The sequence below is a fragment of the Podarcis cretensis genome, assembly GCF_951804945.1.
Source record: "Podarcis cretensis genome assembly, chromosome: 14".
NCBI classification, from domain to species: Eukaryota; Metazoa; Chordata; class Lepidosauria; order Squamata; family Lacertidae; genus Podarcis; species Podarcis cretensis.
This window is the reverse complement of record NC_137183.1, coordinates 13593822-13619255: the sequence shown is the minus strand read 5'-3', so window position 1 is coordinate 13619255 and position 25434 is coordinate 13593822. Positions and strand designations below refer to the sequence as shown.

General features: G+C 46.3%; 1 protein-coding gene across 10 annotated transcripts in view; it reads right to left on the bottom strand.

Moving 5' to 3' along the window:
* The window catches only part of SEMA6D (semaphorin 6D), a 441818-nt gene that overhangs the window by 74281 nt on the left and 342103 nt on the right, over nt 1–25434 (bottom strand). Inside the window, exon 1 of one of the 10 annotated variants that reach the window (XM_079953193.1) lies at nt 6376–6879. The exons of 8 other annotated variants lie outside the window; for them this stretch is intronic. The gene's annotated coding sequence lies outside the window, so the exon portion shown is untranslated. Of the gene's footprint in view, nt 1–4962; nt 5712–6375; nt 6880–25434 lie in introns of those variants that run through there. One more of the 10 variants, XM_079953195.1, reaches the window with a different exon arrangement.

Below are 25434 nucleotides of genomic sequence, written 5' to 3'. Positions count from 1 at the left end.
CATGTGACATGGGAACAAATCTGAACATACTTTCTTTTCAGCCTGAAGTTGGCAGCTATTCACTGAGCAGAGTAACAACTTAATAAAACAGCTTAGATGGATTTTAATGGCAACTGCTGCAGCTTATCGAAGGCATAAAGAGAGATCATCTGTCCTCCCAGTAGTTTTGATGAAAGCAACATTTGGGCTGTTTTAATTAGATTCAGGATTTTTCAGACTGAAATTAACACCACACTCCACCACAGTAAACATTCTCCTGTCCCCTTTCTCCTTAGCTGCTCTTGGGGTAAATTATTAATTTCTGCAGCCATGAGATGGGTGTTGACTTTCTGGACTAGAATTATAGGTATCTTTAATAAGTAAATATGCAGCCGCCTTCTCGCTTTCTCTTTACCTTGCCAAAAAGAAAAGTACTTTACAACCCAACAAAGCTGAAAATGTCAGTTAAGAAAGAATGCAAGAAATAGACAGACTGCAATGCAAATGTTTCCCATATTTTATGGGACAAGTGCTAGGCTGGAAGCCTTCTCTTGCTGAATATGGGAAGGAATGGAATGAGAATTCCCAAAGCTCTTGTCTTAAATCTAAGAATCCTAAGGGAGAAGGGAAGTGACTGAACAGGGGTGTTTTTTCATCTTAATGTTGGCTTTTCTGTAAAATCTACAACAGAACAGAAACATTGTTTTCTCCCTTCCAGGATAATTGGGCTTACCCAGCAAAGTTTATTATTGGTGACAGAGACAGGAGTACAAACAAAAAGAAGCAAGGTGGCCAGTACCACAGATAGCTTATTATACAGTGGTTCTCAACCTGTGGGTCCCCAGATGTTGTTGGACTACAACTCCCATCATCCCTGAGCTCTGGCCTTGCTAGCTAGGGGTGATGGGAGTTGTAGTCCAACAACATCTGGGGACCCACAGGTTGAGAAAGACTGGCTTAGAACAGGGGTAGGCAAACTAAGGCCCAGGGGCCTGATCCGGCCCAATCGCCTTCTAAATCTGGCCTGCAGATGGTCCAGGAATCAGCGTGTTTTTACATGAGTAGAATGTGTCCTTTTATTTAAAATACATCTATGGATTATTTGTGGGGCATAGGAATTGGTTCATTAGATAGATAGATGATGATAGATAGATATAGATAGATAGATAAATAGATACTCCAGCCCCCCACAAGGTCTGAGGGACAGTGGACTGGCCCCCTGCTGAAATGTTTGCTGACCCCATGTCTTAGAATCATGGAATCGTAGAGATGGAAGGGACCCTGAGTATCATATGGTCCAACCCTCTGCAATTGCAGGAATACATAGCTGCCCCTTACAGGGATTGAACCTGCAACCTTGGCATTACCATCACTACGCTCTAATCAACAGAGCTATCCAGACTCTTTTTTAAAAAAGATAGGTTTGGGCAGGTTCATGCAGGAGAGGTCAATCAATGGCTATCATTGACAGCATCAGCTAAATTGTGGAATAGCAGATGTTGGAGACCATCGATGCAGGTGAGCAGTGGCCTTCCCATCCAGATTGTGAGCTTTCCACAAGCATCTGGCTGGCTGCCTACTTATGGAAGCAATTTTTAAAAGCATCCCACCTTGGAAACCAAGGTATTAAATTGTGATTCATTACAGAATAAATCCAGATGTTCTAAGACATGGGTTGGGTTGATTGTAACCAACACAGGTACAGTGACATTGATTTTTTAAAAAATAAAAAGAAAAAGCTGGAAGAGGTGTCATCCATCCCCATTCCCCCGCTCTTTTGCTGCATTGTATTCCTTTTAACCAAATACAGTAACTCAGTTTTGCACAAATGGATGAAACGTGTTCAGACTGGCTGTTTTCAGGAAAACGCAAGAACGCAGCACAGGGGACCTGCTGCTGTAAGAAACTGCTGAGATCAAGCTGCCAAACAAACAAACAAAAGAATATTGGAAACTGTAGTTTAAGGGTGCCAAAACTGCAGCCCTGTGGAGGGTAAACTACAATTTCCAGGATTATTGGGGGTGTGTGCGTAGGTTGAATGTACTTTAAATATTTGGATATTTGTGCAGCCTAAACTGAACTAAAAATGTTCAGATGGACCACTATAAAGCGCTCTGGTGTTTTGGAAAAAAAACAACAACGATGCATTCAGATAGCTGGCTAGCACAACAGAGGCTTAGGCTGTCGCTGGATTCCTGGCAGAGATGGCTGCATCACACAAAGCAGGTTTTGAAGATGATGTTGTCCTGGCCTGAAGAGCACAGGTAGTGACAGACTGCAGAGTTAAGAGGCAAAGGCTGGGGAAGTGTTTGGTGTAACTAAGGATGCCAATGAAATCAAGCAGATGCTTAAACAGCCTCTGGCTTATACTTTTGGCTCTCCTTTTGAACATAAATTTAAAATTTCTACATGTTAATGGATTTCAAATGGAACAGCTTTTTTTTTTTTTAAAGCAGCTGAGTTTTCGATTAGATACTACAAAACGCATTTAAGGTTTACGACAGAAAATGGGGGCGGGGGGAGGTTACAGAACTCATCTGGAAATTTCTGCTTTTTTGAGCCAGAGTAAATGTTTATGAGATATCTGCCAACCAAACAGAATATGCCTGTCATTCACCCCATTATACATGGCTATGCACAGCTTCATTTACTGAGTCAGATATGCAATGGTACAGGGTGCTGAGGTTTTCAAAACTCCCCCTAGCAGAACTTAAAAACAGCTAACCCTCTTTCACAGCAAAAGTAACATTACAGCAGTTTGGTGAAGTGACCTTTCTTCCATATAGCAAATGTTCTCTGAAAGACCTTTGTCAAAGAAAAGTGTTTTCAGATTATTATTTTTTAATCATTTCATCGGTTTGGGAGCAATCCCAGACAACAGCAACGTAATTTTTAAAATAAAAACATGAACATCAACAACAGCCTTCTTTTCTAGCACTAAAGCTTCGGTCCTATGCACATTGATCTGGGAGTAAGCCCAACTGGGCTTGCATCTGAGTAAACATGCATAGGATTGCTTGGTAAGAACTTTCAGTGCGGATCTCAAGTCAGCAAAGCATCTCTAAATCTGTTAAAGACAATGTTTATAGCCGTTCACAGTGTGAGTCATTCTGGTAAGTGAGCATTTGCTGTGGCTGCTCTTGGTATAAAGGATGCATCTATTTAAACCAGCAGTTCTAATTGCACAGTACACAGAAACTACAATCTTAATTGCATACTATATCTATATCTATATATCACGTTCAGCCAGTGACCAGTCATTCACATTACTGCTGATGTATGCAAAAATGAATAAAAACGCCTATCCCAGTCTATTCCTGCTCTATCTCTCGCCCCTAGATCTCCTAACAGAGATGGGTTTTTGTGTGTGTTTGTGTGCATAAGAAGAGGAACACTATTAATATATGTTCAACAGAAATCATAGTATGGCAAATGCAGCTTTATCAACCGTATCAGGCAATTCAGAGACCAGGAAACTTGTGCTATTCTCGAACTGCACTGTTAATGGGACTAAGCAGGAGAGCAGCTACAAACTGCAGCATAGTGACGCCGTAGCATCCTCTGCCTGCAAGCTGCCCCCAACCAAAGCCTGTTCACTTGCAAGCGAGTACCTCCAGTTTCAGGGTAGCATTTCCGGGGGCGGGGGGGGGGGGGACAACAACCCATTCAGGTGCTTTGTTCCGAATGTATTCATCTTTTTTTCCTGAATTATTTGCAGTCATCTTGCAACCACCCAAATCAAATAGACTGAGAAAAGAGCTCCCTTTAAGGACGATGAAACATTCTCCACTTCAGAGGAGCTGGTGGAGTCAGAATTTCTATGCAAGATTTACAAATTACGAAAGGAGGCGGGGTGGACTATGATGGGGGGGGGTAGCTTCTTGAACGCTTTTTCTAATTACTCTGTTAAGGCGGCTGGATCAGATGTGGCTGTTCTAGAAATATATAAAGCAAATAGGTGTGGAGGGGGAATGAAAGGAGAAGTTTCACTTCTTTCCATTTCAACAGGAGACTGAGATGGAAGGAAGGAGGAAAGGCAGTCCTTGCCACTACGAGAGGCTAATTCAGAACTGACTCCCTTATTTGTTTCTATCCATAATTGATGGGTAACTTGTAATAGAGCTCCCTCTATCTCCCAGAGCTTGGCTACTAAGGAGAACGGGAAGCAGCGGACTGCTTCCACCAAGGCTAGCCACTATATCATTCAGAGTTTGGCTTGCGCTTAGCAGGTGGGCTGGAGAGACTAGGGGAGACACACATACATACATACATACATACATACAGAGAAACAGGGGTCCAAGCCTGTGTTTTCCTGCATGCAAACTAATCCAAGCAACTTATGCACACTTCCAAAACTGAGGAGAGGAGAGCTGTACCACCAGCATCCCTGGCAATGTCATTTACAATGATGCTCATGGAGTCGGTGTATGTGATGCTCTCAGACAAATACAGCCGTTCCCAAGTGACCCAGGTAGTTGCTAGTGTCATGGGGCCAGACCTTTTCATTTGATTTATTCATGTGTGTGTGTGTCCCTGCCTCTCCAGTCGACAAAGTTCCCAGATACAAAGATCTACAGAGGAGGAGAGCAACAGAGGACGGTGATCCAGGGACCTCCAGGATCCCTGCAACCAATTTGTCAAGCAATGCCTACATGGGAGTTTTTCAAACCACCCCCTTTTCCCCATATCCCAAATACTCACATTCACACAACCATCTCGTGGCAGTGTGGGTCAGCACCTTTTTCTGCCCAGATTGCCAGCCCCTCCAGGAGGATATGATGCCCCTGGGCTGAGCAGAAACCGACAGGTGGGCACATTACCCCTCTCAAGGTTTGCCAGGTCTGCACCACCGGAACCTATTTGCAATGCCATCGCTAAAGCCTTGGAGTGCTAAGCAGTTTCTGAGCATTTGCAAAGCCTCAATGCTCCCGTGCCCCTAAAAAAAACCCCAACAGCCAGATGCATCACAGCCTTGTGACTCACCCATCCTGGGGTGGAGAGGACCTGCTTCCTAGAGGATGGGTTGCAGCTTAGTGGTGAAACATTTGCAGAAGGTCCCTGGTTCAGTCCCCAAGTAGGGCTGGAGAGACCCCTTGCTGAAACTCTGCAGAGCTGCTACCAGCCAGTGTGGACAGTACTGAGTGTGATGGGCCAAAGGTCTGGGATCCTGTGCTCCTAGGCTCTCGAGGCAATGGCAAGCCTGAGTTTTCAGGAATTCCGAACCAACCTGGCCAGCCAATGCTCTGCGGACCTCCGAGGTTTTTCTACCTGCTGCTGCTCAGATCTGACACACCAGCACAAAACCTGGTGCCAGTTGCTGCTCTCCGTTCCCTGCCGGTCCATGACCAATTTCCAGCCCTTCTCCTCCTCTAATCCTCTGTACCGCCAGAGGGGTAAAAACAAGCATTCCTAACCCTACCCCTGGTGCAAAACCGTCATGCGACCAAAGCTCCCCAGCTGTCCGCAGGGCTCTTGGCTCCTTCATCCTCCTCCTGTTCCTTCTCTCCTGCTCGGCTGGCCCTTCAAGAGAGCAGCATCTCTCTCCGTCTCCTTGTTGCCCAGCAGCCCTCCCTCCGCAGCCGCCGCTTTCTTCCCAAAGCGCAGCCAGCCCCTTCCGAAGAGAACCGCTCCGAATCCAAACTTGGCTGGTTCGCTCTCCCAGCCCTAAACCCCGCACGTTTGCTTTCTCGCCTGCAGCCGAGAACGCGATCTTCTCGGTCCGATTCCTCCAAACCGAATACAGTAACTCACAACGAAATAAGCGTAAAGAAAGAAAGAAAAAACCACCTACGCACAGAAAAAAAGGGGAAGGCAAAGAAAAGAAAAGCAAAGCAAAGCGCAAGAGCGCATCCGACACTGGCAGACCTTGCAACTTTTCAAACGACCATCTAACACGCAGGTCGTCGCCTCCGAGACGCTTTTCGCCAGCCCTCACCTCCCCACAAGCTGCAGCGCCTGCAAGCAACGAGTCAAAAAGAAAATAACCCGGGGGGGGGGGGCCGCGGATATCCACACGTCTCTGCTCAGAAGCCCCATTGACTCCAATGCGACTGACTCCCGGGAAAGTATTGTTGCAGGATTGCGCCTTAACCAACACCCGGTTTCGTCTCGGGACTCTCCCCGTCCTGCCTCCCCGTGCATGCACAGACCTAGATATAAACACCCAACACCATTTTCCTCCCCCGGCGAAGCTCCGCCGCGACGCGCGTTGCAAGCCGATCAGCTGTCCTGCGTGTGCACGCCATTCAGACAATAACTAGCCAGCCGTGAGATGCTGAGACGCGCTGTCGCAGCTCGGCTTCTGCCAAGCAAATCGGGGGAGGAGGAAGTGGGGGGGGGGGGAAATGGCTTTTGCAATCGGCTTGTGTGTGTTTGTGGAAACGGAGCTCTCCTTACCTCATCCACGGGCTTGGTGGAGGGGAGATGGAGAAGGAAGCCGCCGCGGGAATACCAAGAGCGAAGGGTGGAGAAAGAATGGTAGTAGAATAATAATAATAATAATAATATCTGCGATCAAAAGATCAGAATCGAATCAAGAGTCGAGCTCCAGCTCGGCGCTTCCCCGTCCTCATCCTCGCAAACATCCTCCTGCCAAAACTCGCGGCGGCGGCAGCAGCAGCAGCGCCGGGACGCGCCGGCAGCAAAACAAACCCGAGCGAGGCAAATGGTGTAATACGATCCATCTCCAGTCACTCCGGCAAAAGGAGCCGAGAGGGGGGAGGCAGCCGCCGCCGCCGCCGCCGCTTCCCTCCCAACCATCAGGCGGCTGGAGAGCTCAGGGTCCCACCCCCAACAGGCTGGGATAAGGCGAGCAGATTTGGGCAGCTCGCCCTCACTGGCTGCGGCGAGGCCCCCATCTCTCCCTCCGCCCCTCCATCGCTCCCTCCTTCGCTGTCTCTTTCCCTCTGACCCTTCAGTGGCCTCCCCCCCCCCCCACCACCCCCCCCCCCCCGCTTCCAAGGAGCTGCTACAACTCCAAACACCTCCGTTACACTGGCAGAGCTCGCGCAGTGGTCATGAAGGAGCCGTCTTTCTCTCTCTCGTTTTCCCCTCCCTCTCCTCTCCTCTCCTCTTTTATTATTCAAGCCTTATTTCAGACATCCTGAGGACAAACAATAGCTGCCAAGAGGCTCTGAATGCACACAGCCCTCCAGGAAAGTTAAGAAAGTTAAGACCCAATTCTTTTTTCCCCCTTCTCAAATCATTCGCTTTGTCTTTGTCCCCAATCTTCCCTGCAATCCCTTCCTTCCTTCTCTTTTTCTCCGCGCAACACCTCTTCAATAGTACTTGCAATGCTGTTGCTAATAATACGTTGGTTACCTGCCCTCCTCCTGAGGTTCCAGGACAGGTTACAACAATTTAAACACAATGTTAAAAACACAATGTGAAATCACAGAAACAAGGTGGGCTCTAAAAACTTACTTTCTTTCTTTCTTTCTTTCTTTCTTTCCTTCCTTCCTTCCTTCCTTCCTTCCTTCCTTCCTTCCTTCCTCCCTCTCTTTCTGTCTCTAAGCTTCTCCCCTCAACACGTTTTTTTTCCTCGTCCTTCACCAGCGAGCCCAAAACTATTCTCCAATCACACAACTTTATAAACATGTGTAAGTTATCAGAAGTCAGACAGGTGGGGAAAAGAACTCCCATCAAATCACACACACACACACACGAACACGTTTCCTTTTTCTCAAAGATTGCTTGCTCAAAATTTCTCATTCCTACTTTAAATGACAGTCCTTCAGTACACTGTAATTTGGCAGGATAATGAGAGTCCATTTTCACAGACAAGGTAAAAAAAAAATGGGAAAGGAGGGGTGTGGGAGATCTGAAATGTCTTCAATAAAATGGGGGAGTAATATATAGGGTTTTTTTTTTGTTTTTTTAAGTACCATGGGTTTAATCTTGGAAATAAATGCCAAGAATTGACGATGATTTATTAATTTTTCTGCTGAAACATGAATCATTGAAGGCATAGAACGGTAGGGGAAAAAATGCACCACTTGGAAAATTGGGGGGGGGGATGTTTCTCTGAGCTTTATTATTTGAGCTTGGAGGGAAAGCAGAATTTCATTTCAAAAAACATTGCAGCAAAAACTGATTTTCTCTATCAAGTCCAAGGCTGAAAACCTGCTAAGTAAAATCACCGGGAGTTTGGCCACAGGAGCAGCAATGCACCCCAAGGCTTCAATATATTACTCCCTGTGGTTATTCACTAACTCTGCAAAGTTGTTAAATCGCACTTGTAACTTTGCCTTAAAAAGCGCTTGGTTTCTCCTTTCACAGACCTGGTCAAGATCTCATATTTACTTGCAAGAAATATTTGTGGCACAATTCTCCCCGTGCAAAAAGCAGAAGCTGACAAAAACTCCTTTTATTTCGATGGGAGTTTTGCTTAGAGAGTTAACAACTGATGTGATTGTGGGGTAGAGGAAGAGAGAGAGGTTTAAAGGTTTGGCCCACAGTACATTCTCTTCAATGACTGCCAACAAAGTTTCCCAGCCATGGGAATGGGCCATTTTTGGCAGGCAAACCTTTGGATATTTCACTCTGATGTTTTCGGGTGGTGACAGACTGAAGACTACATCACTGCGGCCTTCTGTACAGCTGACATTCAACAGACCCATTTTCTGACACCAGAAGCTTTTGCCTCTTTAAAAGCATAAGGGTATTCTTCACGTCTCTCCTTCCAAGGGAGCAACCCAAATGATGCGGGTGTCAAAATCTGCACGCTCAGTGTAGAAACTAGAGTGGTAACCGCATATGTCATCTAAGAATCAAACTGCAAACCAGAAGGATATATATATATATATATATATATATATATATATATATATATATATATATATGGAGAGGCAATGTGTGGGTATCAAGGGTAAGGTCTGTGAGAGGCTTGAAATGTTTTGAGGCAGATCCAAGATGGCATGAGCATTTCAAAACCCTGACAGCCACAAAGCCATGCCCACAAATACACCCCACTGGCTTTTCCTAAACCAGTGTCTCCTAGAAAGCAATGAGGAAGAGATAATTTAGGGGCAATACGATAGATATTGGAAGGGCTGCCCCATAAATGATGGAACAAATCTGTTTCTTGTTGCTCCAGAGGGTAGGATCCAAACCAATATGTTCAAATGACAAGAAAAGTGGATTTGGACAAAACATTAGGAAGAGATGACGGTATGAATGACAGTGTGACAGCACGTCTCAGAAGGTGGGGTACACTATGTTTAAACTGGCATCGTGCCACTTTCAACAATCTCCCAAAGAACCCTGGGAAGTGTAGTTTATTAAGAGTGCTGAGTGTTGCTAGGAGACCCCTTGATCCCTTGCGGAGCTACATTTCCCAGTTTCCTGGGAAGATGGGTTCATTGTTAAAGCACTCAGAGAATTGTGGCTTTGAAGCTTCAAAGAAGCAGATGCAAGGGGACAGGAGCCCTCACAGAGAGCTCTCAGCACTAAGCAGGATTGCTCTCCCCCATTGGCAGAGGGCAAGATCCTTCTTTGTGTTGGGCTTACAAGAGTGATCAGGGACGCAGGTGGCGCTGTGGGTTGCAGAGTTTGTAAACCAAATCATTCTTAAACTGGACTGTTCTTAAACCGAGGTACCGCTGTATATGCATATATACCATTTAGCCCTACCACAATCTGATAATAATTGGCTCGTGGTGACATGGAGGTGGGCCTTTTTACTGGTGGCACCCATGTTATGGAACGTGCTCCCTGGTGAGACAGGAGAGGCCCCCATCTGAATTGAATTCTGCTGACTTCTGAAGCTGTACCTGCTTACACAGACAGCCCTGTGACTTCTCAGCCCGAGTCTCCTGTTTTAATTACTGTGTTATTCTAATGGGATTGTTTTATTGGATCTTTTAATTATGAATGTTTATATTGAAATGTTTTAATGGGATTGTTTCACCGTGTATTTTAACTGTGTACTTTAATTATGGATGTTTATACTTTAATGCTCCTGTAATTGGTTTTTCTACTTGTAAACCACTTAGAAGCCCCCCCCCCCCCTTTTGGATAAATAAAACAAACAACGCCATGTGTCTGATGAAGTCGACTCTGGCCCACTAAAGCTCATGCCATAATCGATGCGGCAGTCTTTAAGACTCTGAAAAGACTCTTTGCTATTTTGGCTGCAATGGTAAGTGTCTCCAGAAGAAAGTCCCACTGGGTTTTAGTCCTACAGAAGTGTGACTAAGATTGCAGTCTAAATTGGCTGCCCCTTTGGAAAGGAAGACAATCTAGTTTGCATTTGAAGACTTGAGCAAAAAGTTTTATTGTTTGCGTTGAGATGCGGTCCACATTCTCCATGTTCCACCTTTGTGGGTGGAGCAGAGGGTAGGAACAGGAGAGCAGACCTTTTCAGTGGTGGCTCCCCAAATATGGGAGGCAATCCTTAGGGAGGCACACATGACACATCACTTTCTAGTTTAAGACACCAGGGGGAAATGTTTCTTTGTAACCAAGATTTCGGCCCTGGAGGGTTGTAGATATTTGTGGCCTCTCTTAGTGGGATAGGCCTTTTCTCTCTATATATATATTATTAATTGTATTTATTAGTGACTTCTTTACCAAAGCAACCCAAAGTGACTTATAAAAATGGTACAAACATTAAAACCAATAATAAAAACTGAAGCAGAATATGAGATCTCTCTCTCTCTCTCTCTCTCTCTCTCTCTCTCTCTCATTCTGCTTCATTTTTTATTATTGGTTTTAATGTTTGTACCATTTTTATAAGTCGCTTTGGGTTGCTTTGGTGGAGAAGTGACTAATAAATATAATTAATAATAGCAGTAATGTTATATCCAACAAGCAAAAGTGTAGTAAACCTATATTCTTAAAGGTTTTTTTTTCCTTAAAGGTTTTTGAAGCTTCATAATCTAACACTTGAAAACATTGAAAAAGGCTTCTCTCCCCACCCCCCTCTCTGTGTATAGGCACAAATTCTGCACAACAATTGCTTGTAAATTCAGGCCTCTATTGACATGATAAACCATCAGCTACATGGGGAGGAAAGCTCCTTAAATCCTGCAGACATAATATGCCAGCATTGTGTCAATAGCAAGCAGATTAAAGAGCACATTGTGAAGCTATTTAGCCTTATCTTTGAATTATCCTGGAAGTTGTTCCTCACTGCAACTCTTAACCCGACCCCCATTCTGACAACTTTTAGGAAGGAATGTTTTAAGAAAATTAGAAGCAGAGGGCTATTGAATGCTTGCTTATCTTGGAAAAGCTTTTTTTTTTTTAAAAAAGGCACACACTTCAACACATTTGTGATGCAGGTGGGGGTGGGCCTGTCTCTTTTAATTTGACAGCTTGGACAGTAAGAGTGGAACTGGATGCTAGCTAAGTAAATAAACACACCTAGCAAACCACAATGTGGACATGAGAAGAGCTCTGCTGGATTAAGCTGCAGGCTCATCCAGTCCAGCACTCACTATGACCAAGCAGATACATATGGGAAGCCAACAAGAGCACTCTCCCAACTTGTGATTGCGTGGCGAGTTCCCGCCCCCCACCAGGATAAATAAAGACACGAGACACCATAATTTAAGGTTAATTGGGCGAATTAGGCCACAACTTTATTGAATTCAGGAGTGAGAGGCATTGGCTTAGGCATTGGTCCTAACGACTATCCGGCTCCAGCCCATTTGCTGGAGACACGGGGAAGGGTTAACACTATATCGGGGGAGTCTCCTGCCGAGGCACATTGACTAGGAGCTCCCCCGGGTCACCGCTCGGGGGCGTGCCTTTGGCCCACACCTCCATAGGCTTCGGACAGGGCCACGCCCCCGGAGTCCTTTAACGGACCACCCTTCGCTCATTGGGGGGAGGTGATGGCGTTCCTCCCCCCCCACATCCTCTTAACCCCTTCTTACCAATGCCTACCGCCAATGCCGAGAAGTTGTGACGAGTTGCTACGAGGTAGGCGAAAAACCAAAAGGCCGGAAATTGCCAATTGGGAAAAATTCCTACCATGCCCCTTGCAGCGACAGACTGAAGTCCATAACAAAGTCAAAGACCTACCTAAAGCCTACTTAAAGGGAGGGAGGGTGGGAAAACGTGAGGGCGAGCCGGCGAAAAGAGGGCGAGCCCCCTCCGCACCGGTCCTAAATAGGGCAGGCCACGCCCCCCAGCCAGCTGATTGGCTGGCTGGGGGGGGGCAGACCCGGCCGGGATTCCCTTGCTCTCGCGGGGGCTGGAACCAGCCCCCGCTCACGTGGGGTGGGCGTGAAGCCCGCAACCCCACCTCCTGGGCAGGCCCGGAAGTGGCTTTCCCAGCCACTGGTATACAGAGACTCACATCCTCTGACAGTGGAGGGAGAACATGGCCATTGTGCTTGGGAGCTGCTTATAGTGTCATCCTCCATGACTTAGTCTGTACCTCTTTTACAGCCATCCATGTTGGTGGCCATCACTACCTTTTATAGTAGCAAATTCCATCATTTTAAGTACAGTGGTACCTCGGGTTACATACGCTTCAGGTTACAGACCCCGCTAACCCAGAAATAGTACCTCGGGTTAAGAACTTTGCTTCAGGATGAGAACAGAAATTGTGCGGTGGTGGCGTGGCGGCAGCAGGAGGCTCCATTAGCTAAAGGGGTACCTCAGGTTAAGGACAGTTTCAGGTTAAGAACGGACCTCCGGAATGAATTAAGTTCTTAACCCGAGGTACCACTGTACCTGCAGTGTGAAAAAGAACTTTTCTCACCTGCCCTGTGTCTTCCCATGTTCACTTTCATTGGATGGCCCTGAGTTCTAAAATGTAAGGAAGAGGGGAAAAAAAACCTATGTATATGATGTATATGCTGTGGCTTTGTATTCTGATTTTGTTCTGTGAACTGCCCTGAGACCTCTGGGTGTAGGGCGGTGTATAAATTCAATAAATAAACAAATGAAGTCCCAGTGTCTTGCCAGCATTATGATTATGGCAAGATGGTGACAAAATCTCCGCAATACGATGATGTGATTGGAAATTCTGGGTCTGCTGATTCACTGAGCAGCAGCATGTCCCTGTCTGTCAGCACTGACTCAGCATCTCAGAAATGCTGACTGACATCTCCTAAGCCTTGGCGGTGAGTCATGTCCTGATCACTGGTGAGACAAAGCAGGTTGAGGTTGAGGCTGAGGAGAGCAGCAGCTGCTGGAAAGGGTGCACCCAACAGCTGCTGGTGGCTTTAGCTGTAGAATCAGAGAATCACAGATTTGTGGAGTTGGATGGGACCCCAAGGGTCATCTAGTACAACTCCTTGCAATGCAGGCATCTCAACTAAAGCATCCCTGACAGATGGCCACCCAACCTCTGCTAAAAAACCTCCAAGGAAGGAGAGTCCACCACCTCTTGTGGGACCCTGTTCCACTGTCAAACAGCTCCTAGTGTCAGAAAGTTCTTCCTGTTGTTTAGTCAGAATCTCCTTTCTTGTAACTTGAATCCATTGGCTCAGGTCTTTGAGTTACACACATCCAGAGAGCCAGTGTGGTGTCGTGGTTAAGAGCGGTAGACTCGTAATCTGGTGAACTGAGTTTGCGTCTCCACTCCTCCACATGCAGCTGCTGGGTGACCTTGGGCTAGTCACACTTCTCTGAAGTCTCTCAGCCCCACTCACCTCACAGAGTGTTTGTTGTGGGGGAGGAAGGGAAAGGAGAATGTTAGCCGCTTTGAGAGTCCTTCAGGTAGTGATAAAGCGGGGTATCAAATCCAAACTACTACTACTACTCTTCTTCTTCTTCTTCTTCTTCTTCTTCTTCTTCCTTGCACTTCTGCTTCCCAACTGAAAGTTATCCTTGGTAATGGAGAGCTGCTCTCCCTCCATGTATCTCTATGTAGCCCTCTCCTTATTGGCGGCCCCCACACCTGGTGGCATCCAGTTGGTGACCAGCCAACAGGAATGGGGTCCCATTGATAGATAGCCCTAGTCCCCCTTCCTCCCATTTTAAGGTCTTAGTAGTCTAAATTATCACGAGCAGGTGGGAATAATGTGCCCTGTATAATATTCTGTGCTGATAAAATTACCGGTGCAATGACCCATTTAGAGTGGTAGTCCTACTCAGTGTAGGTAGTCCTACTCAGTTCAATGGTAGTCCTACTCAGATTTGACCCACTGAAGTCAACAAGCATTGCTAGTTTTGCTTCATTAATTTCAGCAGGTATACTCTGAGTAGGACTTAATTGGATACAAACCTTAGATGAGGAATGGGCAACATGACTGGCAACAACTGTCCAGTTTTTTGGACTGGGTTCTATCCTAGCTCTTCCTGGAGATGCTGGACCTGGAACTCACTGAGTTATTGCCAATTCCCACCAACTTCATCTAGCCCAGCCAATGGTCAGGGATATCAGGAATTGTAATTCAGCGATATCTAGAGGGCCACAGGTTCCCCAACCCTTATCTGGATATAATAAAGGATGGATACAAAGCACTGCACACAGTATGGATCTTCTGAGCAACTGAGTTCATAGCAGACCTTGGCTCATCATCATTCACTGAGATACGAGAGCAGCCTTAACATCACTGAGCTGTATATTTCATTGCACACTTGTGATCCTTCAGCACAAGGTTAAAATAACCTAACCACATCCACATACTGCAAAGAAATGGCAGGTTTTACGGAGCCACTGATACCATTTGATACCTGATGTCCATTTGGTATAAGAACAATACTGTCCATCTTGGTTACTCTGCAAAAGTACTCAGCATTTTCACATGTCAGTTTCATTCTGCTCAGTGCTGTTCATACGTACAAGGTTTGTGTGGCACCAGATCATAAAAATCAAATAAAATCCAGACCATATTGCTTTCTCATTTAATCCAGATTTACCGTTTCTGCAGAAAATCCAATAAACAAATAAATAAAAGCCGTGCAGAAATGGTAGGTCCGGATTAAACAGGAGGCAACGATGGAATGGCAATCTGATGAGGATACAGTGGTACCTTGGGTTACAAACACCTCTGGTTACAAACACTTCGGGTTACAGACTCTGCTAATCCGGAAGTAGTACCTCAGGTTAAGAACTTTACCTCAGGATGAGAACAGAAATTGTGTGGCAGCAGCGGGAGGCCCCATTGGTACCTCAGGTTAAGAACGGTTTCAGGTTAAGAATAGACCTCCGCAATGAATTAAGTTCATAACCAGAGGTACCACTGTACTGTAGTGTGCACACTGCAAAACTTCTATTCGTAAGCAGCCCTGAATTCAGAATAAACTGTCATGTGGAACTGCCCTTTTATATAGCTGCCAATTGGTTGCCCTTATGGAAAGAAAGTGGCCCTGTTTCTCCCTTATTTTTCTTCCCATAAAGCACTGCTTCTGTCCCAGTGCATTTTGGTGCTGTTGGAAATCTTTTCACGCTATTTTCTCCCCAAGTATACACAATTCAAATGTAAATTGGTATGTAACTAATTACTGTGTAGCTTTAATACTTGTTTATCACAGTAACGGCTTTGGAGTCACACTTGCAAAACGGCGCACGAAGAGTCTTGCCATGAACTATGGTAATTATAACAATGAAATAGGATGTAATTATTAAGGCTGCATATAATTAGGGCTAAAAATTAGCATTCAAACTGGTATTTAGAGACTAATTTGCAATCCACAAGCGGAGTTACTGGTAAATATCAATCCTTGACTGATAATATTAGTTTAGTGTGGACTGCTAACCTTCAATCAGGATAATCATAGAGAGCTTGGTTTCCTTGGCCCCTGGTGGGTCTGATGTGGTGAAGAAATGCTGAGAGGTGGAACAGAGAGTTAGTGAGTATGGAGCGGGGGAATTTGGAAATGTCCCTTTATCTTGGTTGATTTATTAAATAAACAAACCAGTTCTATTCTCTTCTACTTAAGAAAGTGGAATCCTAACAAAGAGAAGCTCAGACAAGACTTTTTCAGTAGGGGGCTGGTCCACTGTCCCTCAGACCTTGTGGGGGCCGGACTATATTTTTGGGGGGGAAATGGATGATGAGCGGCACGCGAAAGGGCTCCGGAGAGGGGCTGGCACCAACAAAGCCCAGCCCCTTTCCTCCTCTAGGCAGGGCAGGGAGAAGCCAGGAGGAGGGAGGGAGGCGCTGCCGCCATATGAGGGAGAGGGAGGGAGAGGAAAAGAACGTGTGCGCTGGTGATCCACACGGCGATTCCTGGACCCTCCACGGGCCGGATTTAGAAGGCTATTGGGTCTGATCTGGCCCATGGACCTTAGTTTGCCAACCCATGGACAAGACCCCACCAAGGGGTCTTGTGTTAAACAGGTAATCTAGACCAGGGTCTTCAGCTGTTTTTGGACTACAGTTCCCATCACCCCGACCACTGGTCCTGCTAGCTAGGGATGATGGGAGTTGTAGTCCAAAAACAGCTGGAGAGCCAAGTTTGGGAAACTCTGATCTGGACTACTGTGTGAAAAACACAACACATTGTCAACTGTCCCAATTTCCCCAGGACATGCCGGAATTACAGAAGCTTCTGATTGGATCTTGGAATGTCCCACTTCCTTGCTCCAGCACTGCTGCCACTGAACTTGGGCAAGAAGATAAGCCGGTGCTTTCAGTGGTGCCGCGCTGTCTGGCACCAGAAGATGTGCCCCTTTTGGTGCCGCACTCTCACACGAGTCAGCTGGCTTGCATAGGCGTGCAGCACCGAAATATCTGCATCCTAATTTTTGCCATTTAGCAATGACAAACCTATACAGCATCTTAAAAAGCAGAGACATCACCTTGCCGACAAAGGTCTGTATAGTTAAAGCTATGGCTTTCCCAGTAATGATGTATGGAGGTGAGAGCTGGACCATAAAGAAGGCTGATCGCCGGAGAATTGATGCTTTTGAATTATGGTGCTGGAGGAGACTCTTGAGAGTCCCATGGACTGCAAGAAGATCAAACCTCTCCATTCTGAAGGAAATCAGCCCTGAGTGCTCACTGGAAGGACAGATCGTGAAGCTGAGGCTCCAATACTTTGGCCACCTCATGAGAAGAGAAGACTCCCTGGAAAAGACCCTGATGTTGGGAAAGATGGAGGGCACAAGGAGAAGAGGATGACAGAGGACAAGATGGTTGGACAGTGTCCTCAAAGCTACCAGCATGAGTTTGACCAAATTGCGGGAGGCAGTGGAAGACAGGAGTGCCTGGCGTGCTCTGGTCCATGGGGTCATGAAGAGTCGGACACGACTAAACAACAAAAAAAATTGCCAGTGGAATGTTGGAGAGCATGGGATGGGTCCAGGGGTATGACCTGATAGCACATGAGGCTGGTGGATGAAGCTCAGCAGGTCTAAGTTTGGTCAGTGCCTAGATGGGGGCGCTACCTGGGAAATACATGCATGCTGCCTTGGACTCCACGATAGAAGAAAGATGGGATAGAGATGTAAGAACATAATAGTAATAAAGCTATACTGTGGAACTTGTTTTCTCCAGGATCACACCCACACCTTACAGTTTAGGCACTGTTATGCCACCTTAACAAGTCATGGAGGATCCTGGGAACTGTAGTTTGTTAGAGGTGCTGACCTCGCAGAGCTGCAATTAGCAGCACCCATAACAGACTACAGTTCCCAGGATTCTCCATCACAGTGCTTTGGTGCTATGGCGTGGATGTGACCCAGTTGTCATTCTTTGCTTTGAAAACCTTTCCCCTCTGCTTTTTGCTGCGCTTCCTTTGCCTACTTTTTGATTTTCGAGTTTGCAATCCTGAGACCGGGGCTTCACGGTCTCATTAACTGATGTGAGCTGTTTTGCGCGACAACACTTATCTGAAAAGCTTTTTAAAAAATCTTTTAATCTGCTGTTAGATTGGTTAATGCTGCTGACTGGTACTGTGAGATGTGGAGGGTCGGGTGTCGTGTTTTTTTTTTTTTAGTTACTGCATTGTAATTTGTCGTCTTCTGATTGTTTTACTTATAATTGTGAGCCACCTTGGCATCATAATTGAACTGAAGGGCGGGATACGACACTGTAATAAACAAACCAACCAACCATCAGACCCATGCAATTATTTGTTTGGCTTTCTCTTCAGGGAAGCAAGAGCTTTGATACTCCTGTGGAAGAGGAGTTTGGGTGTGGTGGGATGTCATGGTGGGAGAAACTCTCGGGGTGTTTACGCAACAGCACATTTTAAACACATGGCTTCCCCCAATGAATCATGGGAACTGCAGTTGACCCTGCACAGAACTGCAATTCCCAGCACCCTTAACAAGGTACAACTGCTAATACAGTGGTACCTCAGGTTAAGAAGTTAATTCGTTCTGGAGGCCCGTTCTTAACCTGAAACTGTTCTTAACCTGAGGTACCACTTTAGCTAATGGGGCCTCCCGCTGCCGCCGTGCGATTTCTGTTCTCAACCTGAAGCAAAGTTCTTAACCCGAGGTACTATTTCTGGGTTAGCAGAGTCTGTAACCTGAAGCGTATGTAACCCAAGGTACCACTGTATATACCTTGGGGGGAATTATGTGCTTTAGATGGCAAGACCAAAGTCCGTTTTGGGGGCCTAATCCAGCTCCTGTGGCTGTTTATTTCCCAGGGTAAAATCCTGAAAAAAAACCCTCAACAACTTCAATCCTAAAAAGAAGGTTAACAACTCTTCGGTTGGTCCTCACGGCCCTTCACTTCATCAAATCTGGCCCTCTTTGAAAAAAGTTTGGACACCACTGAATGGTGTATATGCAGACTAAAATACCGTATTGGCCTGAATATAAGCCTCACCTTTTCCCAAAATTCCGACCTTGAAAAGTTAAAGTGCGGCTTATATTTGCGACTTTACAGTATGCAGCCAGGAGCGCAGGGCAAACAGTGCCAGGAGTGTGGCAAAGCGGCGCCTATCCCGAGCGTAGTCCCCCGTCCTCTTCCCCAAGGCCGGGGAGGGAGAGAGCGAGGAAGGGAAAGGCCACCCGCAACACAGTGCGGCTCCCCCCCCTCCCCAAGTATGCAGCCAGGAGCAGCGAGGAATGGAGTGGCTTATATTTGGGTATTCCCCCTCCCCCATTTTAAAGGTGTGTCTCATATTTGGGTGCAGCTTATATTTGGGCCAATACGGTAAGATCAAATGCAGGAGTTGAAACCCGTGTCCCAATGGTGCAGCTGCCCACCTTCTCTACTGACGTCACAGCCATTATCCTGTTTATTGGCAATTATGTCAAATTCCCCTTGGAAGCAATAAGCCTGATCTTTAATCTGCCATAAGGGACTTGATCCAAGCTTCCTGTTCATTGTTCCTAATCCCCGCCACCTGGGAGTATGGGAAAGTGAGGCAGGGGGCTGTGTCTGTTGATGAATTATGGGCAGGCCATTGCAACCAAGGTAGCCATCCGAGCTCCATATTCACAAAAGAATGTAATCCCCACACCAGACATCCCACTTCGTACTTGAAGACATCCCTGAAAGCAGGCACAAGAATCATCAGGGTAAATAGCCAGTATCTCATGTAAACACTGCTAAATCCAGTAGAACAATCTCTTTAGTGTTGTTGTTTTTGTCAGTGGAGAAAAATACTTGAAAGGATGCTTAGGGGAGGTAAGCTCATGGGCCCTTTTCTGGCATCTGGCTGTGCATCTCATCCATGACCTCTTGGGTTTCTCTCCATATTGGCCCGTCTACATTCAGACTTTATGCTACTCCAGCCTTCCCTGACCTGGTACCCTCCAGATGTTGCTAGTTGGGCTCCCAACTCCTACCAGCTCTATCTAGCATAGCCAATGGCCACGGTTTATGGGAAGGGTGGTCCATCTGGAGTGTACAGTGGAAGCTCAGGTTGCGAACATGATCCGTGCAGGATGCATATTCGCAACCCGCAGCATTCGCAATCCACGTCTGTGCACACGTGGGTTATGATTCAGTGCTTCTGCGCATGCACAAAGCACAATCTAGCGCTTCTGTGCATGGGTGACCACCAAAACCCGGAAGTAACCCGTTCCAGTACTTCTGGGTTTCGGCGGTCCATAACCCGAAAAAACGCAACCTGAAGCGGCTGTAACCCGAGGTATGAGTGTACCAGGTTGAAGGAGGCTTCTCTACTCCATCTGTCCCAAGGGTCCAGCTCCTCAAGTGAGCTCTACAGGGATCAATCTGAATGGTTTGCTGCAAGGTGGAGGTCCAAACTTAAGAAGAGTGGAAAACTGAATCCAGTAGAAATTCTGACTATTAACTGGTATATAAAATATACGAAATTCAACTCCTGGGGCTAGAACTTCTGCTAGACTGATATAAGTAGGATTAGCAGAGGAAGGAATGTAAAGGGCACATTCGTTAGCACTTGGTACCCGCTTACCAAGCATGCAATGACTCAGAACGAGGCAACCAAGCTTATGGATTCTCTAAAAGCATCCTGGTATCCTCTTCTGCTAAAGCAGTTGTGGTCAAAGTGGCACTGTGGGTTAAACCAAAGAGCCTAGGGCTTGCCGATCGGAAGGTCAGCGGTTCGGATCCCCGTGACAGGGTGAGCTCCCATTGCTCGGTCCCTGCTCCTGCCAACCTAGCAGTTCGAATGGAACGCAGTGCAAGTAGATAAATAGATACCACTCTGGTGGGAAGGTAAATGGTGTTTCCATGTGCTGCTCTGGTTCATCAGAAGCAGCTTAGTCATGCTGGCCACATGACCCGGAAGCTGTACGCTGGCTCCCTCGGCCAGTAAAGCGAAATGAGCGCCGCAACCCCAGAGCTGTCTGTGGCTGGACCTAATGGTCAGGGGTCCCTTTACCTTTATCCTCTTCTGCTAAAGCTGTTGTGGTCAAAGTGCCCTGTGGTATCTGCCCACAACAGCTCCCCAAACAGCTTAATCTCACCCCCTCTCTTTTAATGTGTAGCCCTTGTATTGTTATAATTTGGGTGTGCATTGTATTCTGTAGCCTGTGACCTGTGTTTTGGAAAAAGAGAAGAACTTCTATTTGAAAATGTATCTATTAATTAAATATGGGTAGCCTGGAGACCAGGCTAATCTGAAAGAAGGGCATTAATGCCATATTTGAAAACAATTAAAACATCTACTCCCACAGCTAATAAAATCAAGGATAGGTATTTCAGCCAAAATGTAGCCAAAATGAATCCTACTCAGAGTATGCCCCAGTGAATGCAAGAGGGCTCATTTCAAAGTAGACATATATATATATATATATATATATATATATATATATATAAGATTCTACTGACTAAACACTTTTGGTATTATCTGGGTTTATTTACCAAGGCATATGGCATGCATAGGTGGAGGGGGTGCAAGCTTGATGTTCCTGCCAGCAGAAAATCCACTGGCTCACATTAGATCGCCAGAGATGCAGCCCAGGCAGCCCGCCAGCTACCTGCCAGAGCTCAATGCTCCCTCCCTTCGCTCTGTCTCAGTTTCAAAATGATTTCACACATTGCATCATCCTTAGCTGAGCAGAGAGCAGGGAGGTGTCTCCAGCTATTTCAAATTCTGGGGGCATTTACTTGCAATTTCTCTGACAACAGAAGTGGTAGGCATGCCTGGTCACTGACTATCAAGGAGCTTTCTAGCGCAATCCTATACAGGTGTGCTCAGAGGTAAGGCTGAAATCTAAACAACCTTCCTGCTTTGGTGGAGCTGGGTTTGGATTGAGCAGAGGTGTATCTCCACCCAGCCTCAGCCCACAGAGGAAGGCAAGCATCACTCCACCAGCGGACAACTCCCTCTTCCACCTGCTGAACGGGTGAGCAGGTGGAATACTAGTGGCAGGATCCCTGCTGCTGGCAACCCACCAAAAGCTTCAAAACTGGGCACTGCAGGAGTGGGAAGGGGCTGAAGCAGCCTGGAATCCACTGGCCCCACTGCTGGCAGAACTGCTCTCGCTTACAGGGATGGAAAAATCTGTCAACTTCAATTCTCCAGGTTTCTCGTTCTTCCAATTGCATATTCAGTTCTCCCCATTTCTGTAAGAAGCTGTGATTTTTATTATAATTTTTATAAAGCCCTCATGAAAATGCATCAGCATTTTAGTGCAACCTTCTACTAAACATATTTTTTTGGATTGTCTATGGTGTGCATCTTTGCCAAACAATTTATTCTACTATAATGCATTGTTGTTCAATATTGTCACCAACATATGCATTTTGATGCACCACTTTCCCCTAGTAAAAGCATTTTGTACACCTTATTTGGCTAGAGAACTTCATTGCAAAATTCAAAGAACTGTGAATTTTCAAAGACTGGCTGTGTTTCACTTCACATACTGTTGTGAAATGTGCAAAGCTGGTAGGTTTGCTTTTAAATGTGAGCTGAATCGAATGCTCTCCGATCCTTCATTACATCAGGCCTGGTCTGGACATAACCACCAGCTTCAAGGTAGATGGAAGGGTGATTTGCTTGACCCTGCCTTCTGCCCTAACTGGCCTGAGCAATGGGTTTGTGGATGTGGTGGTGACTCCCCCACTCATTCACACCCTGCCTCTGTGTGCCTGAGGTCTGGAGCTCATTCTGTCCCCTGCCAGCCATCTCTTATCTGTACCCAGACTCTCTCACAGCAATCAAACCACAATCCTATAACTATACACATTGGGCGTTCTTCAGCATTTGAGTTTGATTTGCTGTTCCTTGGCTAAGTACAGCAATGGACTGAATGCCATGCTATCAAAACATACATATCAGCAGCAAAGATTTTCCAGAGTACACTCGATGCCAGTTTACTGCTGCCAAACCAGAGTGACAGCACAAGTGCCACAGGTGTCGGCAGAAACCTACTGCCGTATCACTGAGATGGCAGACGCGTCACTTGCACTTTCTGCAAATCTAAAGATGGGAGAATGGCTGGGAAAACAAGAAACAGGGAGAGGTGTTGTTTTCCAAATGATAGCTTGACAGTTTGAAGCACTAAAAAAACCAACAACACAACAACACCTAAGAATTGACAGCACAGCAGAAGAAAACGATGAAGAAATTTTTAACAATGTTGCAGGACTACTCATCAGAGGAAGATCCCTTATACTGAGTCAGACTGTTGATTGATCTAGCTCAGAATTGTCTGTATCAGGGAACTTGTGGCCCCCTAAAGTTGCTGAATGGCAGCTCCCATCAGCATGGCCAATGATCAGGAGTTATGGGTGTTGTCGTTTAGCAGCAACTGAAAAGCCATCAAAGTTTCCCCATCCTTGATCCACATTGGCCAGCACTGGCACTCCAGAGTTTTGCCCCAGAGACGATCCTAGCCTTACTTGGAGATGTGGGACTTTCTGCACACAAAGAATGGAACTTCCTAGTGATGGCTGCAGACTGACAGAGCAGAAGATAGGGAGCCAAACAGTATATAGAGGCAGAGGTAATGCCAGGCATAAGGTAAAGGTAAAGGGACCCCTGACCATTAGGTCCAGTCGTGACCGACTCTGGGGTTGCGGTGCTCATCTCGCTTTATTGGCCGAGGAAGCCGGCATACAGCTTCCGGGTCATATGGCCACTTCTGGTGACTAAGCCACTTCTGGTGAACCAGAGCAGCGCATGGAAACGCCATTTACCTTCCCACCGGAGCGGTACCTATTTATCTACTTGACCTTGACATGCTTTTGAACTGCTAGGTTGGCAGGAGCAGGGACTGAGCAATGGGAGCTCACCCCGTCGCAGGGATTCGAACCGCCGACCTTCCGATCAGTAAGTCCTAGGCCCTGTGGTTTAACCCACAGTGCCACCTGCGTCCCTTACATGACAGGCAGAACCATCTAATTTTGTCTTTATTGTCCTCCCTGATGACTTCTAAAGGGCCACACTGAGATGAAGAAGGAGGAAGCAGATAGCCAGGCCACCCTCTGGACTGGTTAGGAGTAAGAAGCAAGTTGGGCCTGGAGTGAATGGTGGGGCTGCTCTAATGGATCAGCCTCCAGCAGTTCTAACACTGAACAATGAACCTTCCTCTACTTTTGTGGTTCTCCGAGAAGTGGAAATAATGCTTTAGACAAGTTTTTCCAGGTATTTATAAAGAGACACACACAGAACAAAGACTGTGGGGGAATGCATCTTATCACCCTTTGGAGCACTGTGCCCGTTTGTGTTTTCCCTGTTTTAGAACGCAAACATTTTTGGCTCAGCGTGAGCACCCCAGCCACAGGGCCATGAAGAATGTGATGGCGATAAACATTATGTAACCCACCCCCAACATCAGTAAACAGAGTTGCTGTATAAAGGGACGAGTGTGAGGGGATGTATAGTGTCTGGCAGAGAAAGGACTCCCTCGTTCTGAGAGGGAAGGGCGCCAGCTGCATGGTTTCAGTAGGAGGACTATCCACGACACACTGGAACAAACAGAGGCCACAGCCCAGCTGTGGTGAATTAACTCATTCTCTCGGGACTTGATCCTGAAATGGTTTAAATCAGCAGGAAAAGCCTCTGTTAATTTCAGAACTCATTGTATCCAATAAACAAGGGTGGCCAACCTCTACAGCCAAGACAGGAATCCTTAAATCCATCAAGATGAGAGAGAGAGAGAGAGAGAGAGAGAGAGAGAGAGAGAGAGAAAGAGAGAGAGAGAGAGAGAGAGAGAGAGAGAGAGAGAGAGAGAACAAACTCATACTTGTTTTATAATAAGTGAACAAAGGGTTTACAGTAAGGAGAAAGCTACTTCCTTGAGTTCTCCTGGTGATGTGCCTGGTTAATTTTTTAAAATTATTATTTTTATACACTGCCATAAAAAAACCCCCACACATACACAAAACTTTCAGACCAACAGTTTATATAGAGGAAACTGTACACTGGTTGATTCTTATTCTCTTGTTTTGCGAAATTTGCCAAATGAATCCCCAAATCTGATTGCACTCTGGCAGAATTCAGTTCCCAGGCACTGCTTTGTCAAGACCTTTGTGGGAGTTTCACCAAGAAAATCCCTTTCCTGCGTTCTGCTGTGGCCTTGAAAGACTGTAACAGGGAGCATAGCCTCAGATCAGATTACCTTTGCACAGTAGGCCATTTCCTTTACACTTGAACAGTCCTCTCTACCTTCACTGGCGATGGGTGTGGCTTGGGAGAGGGTGTGGCCAGGGTCAGATAGAGAGGCCTGGAGGACCACATTTGGCCCTTGGGACTGCGGTTCCGCATCCCTGATATGTAACTAACAAGCTGCTGTTTTGAAAATTTGCAGCACGGCCCCAGCTTCCTGTTGTGAGAGAGGGCAGAAATTATCCTTCTCATATAGTTCATGGAACACGATTTATAAGAGTATGCGCTATGTCCAAACTGTCCATCATTATAACAAGCAGAGGTGGTTGAAAGGGTCCTTTTTCATTCTACAGCATAATGCCGTCTCATACCCAGCACACATGAACACACAAATATTCTCCATTCAGAATATCAGCTTAAACTTGGATAACGTTTCTCGCTTGCCTGGATGGAGGGTTTGGAGGGGTGCGTGACAAAGTGAGGAGAAACTGATGGCAATGTTCTACTTTCACTGTCAGAGGCAATATGCTTCTGAATACCAGTAGCTGCAAGTTGCAAGAGGGGAGAGGGTTGCTGTTGTGCTCATGTACTGCTTGGGGTCTTCCC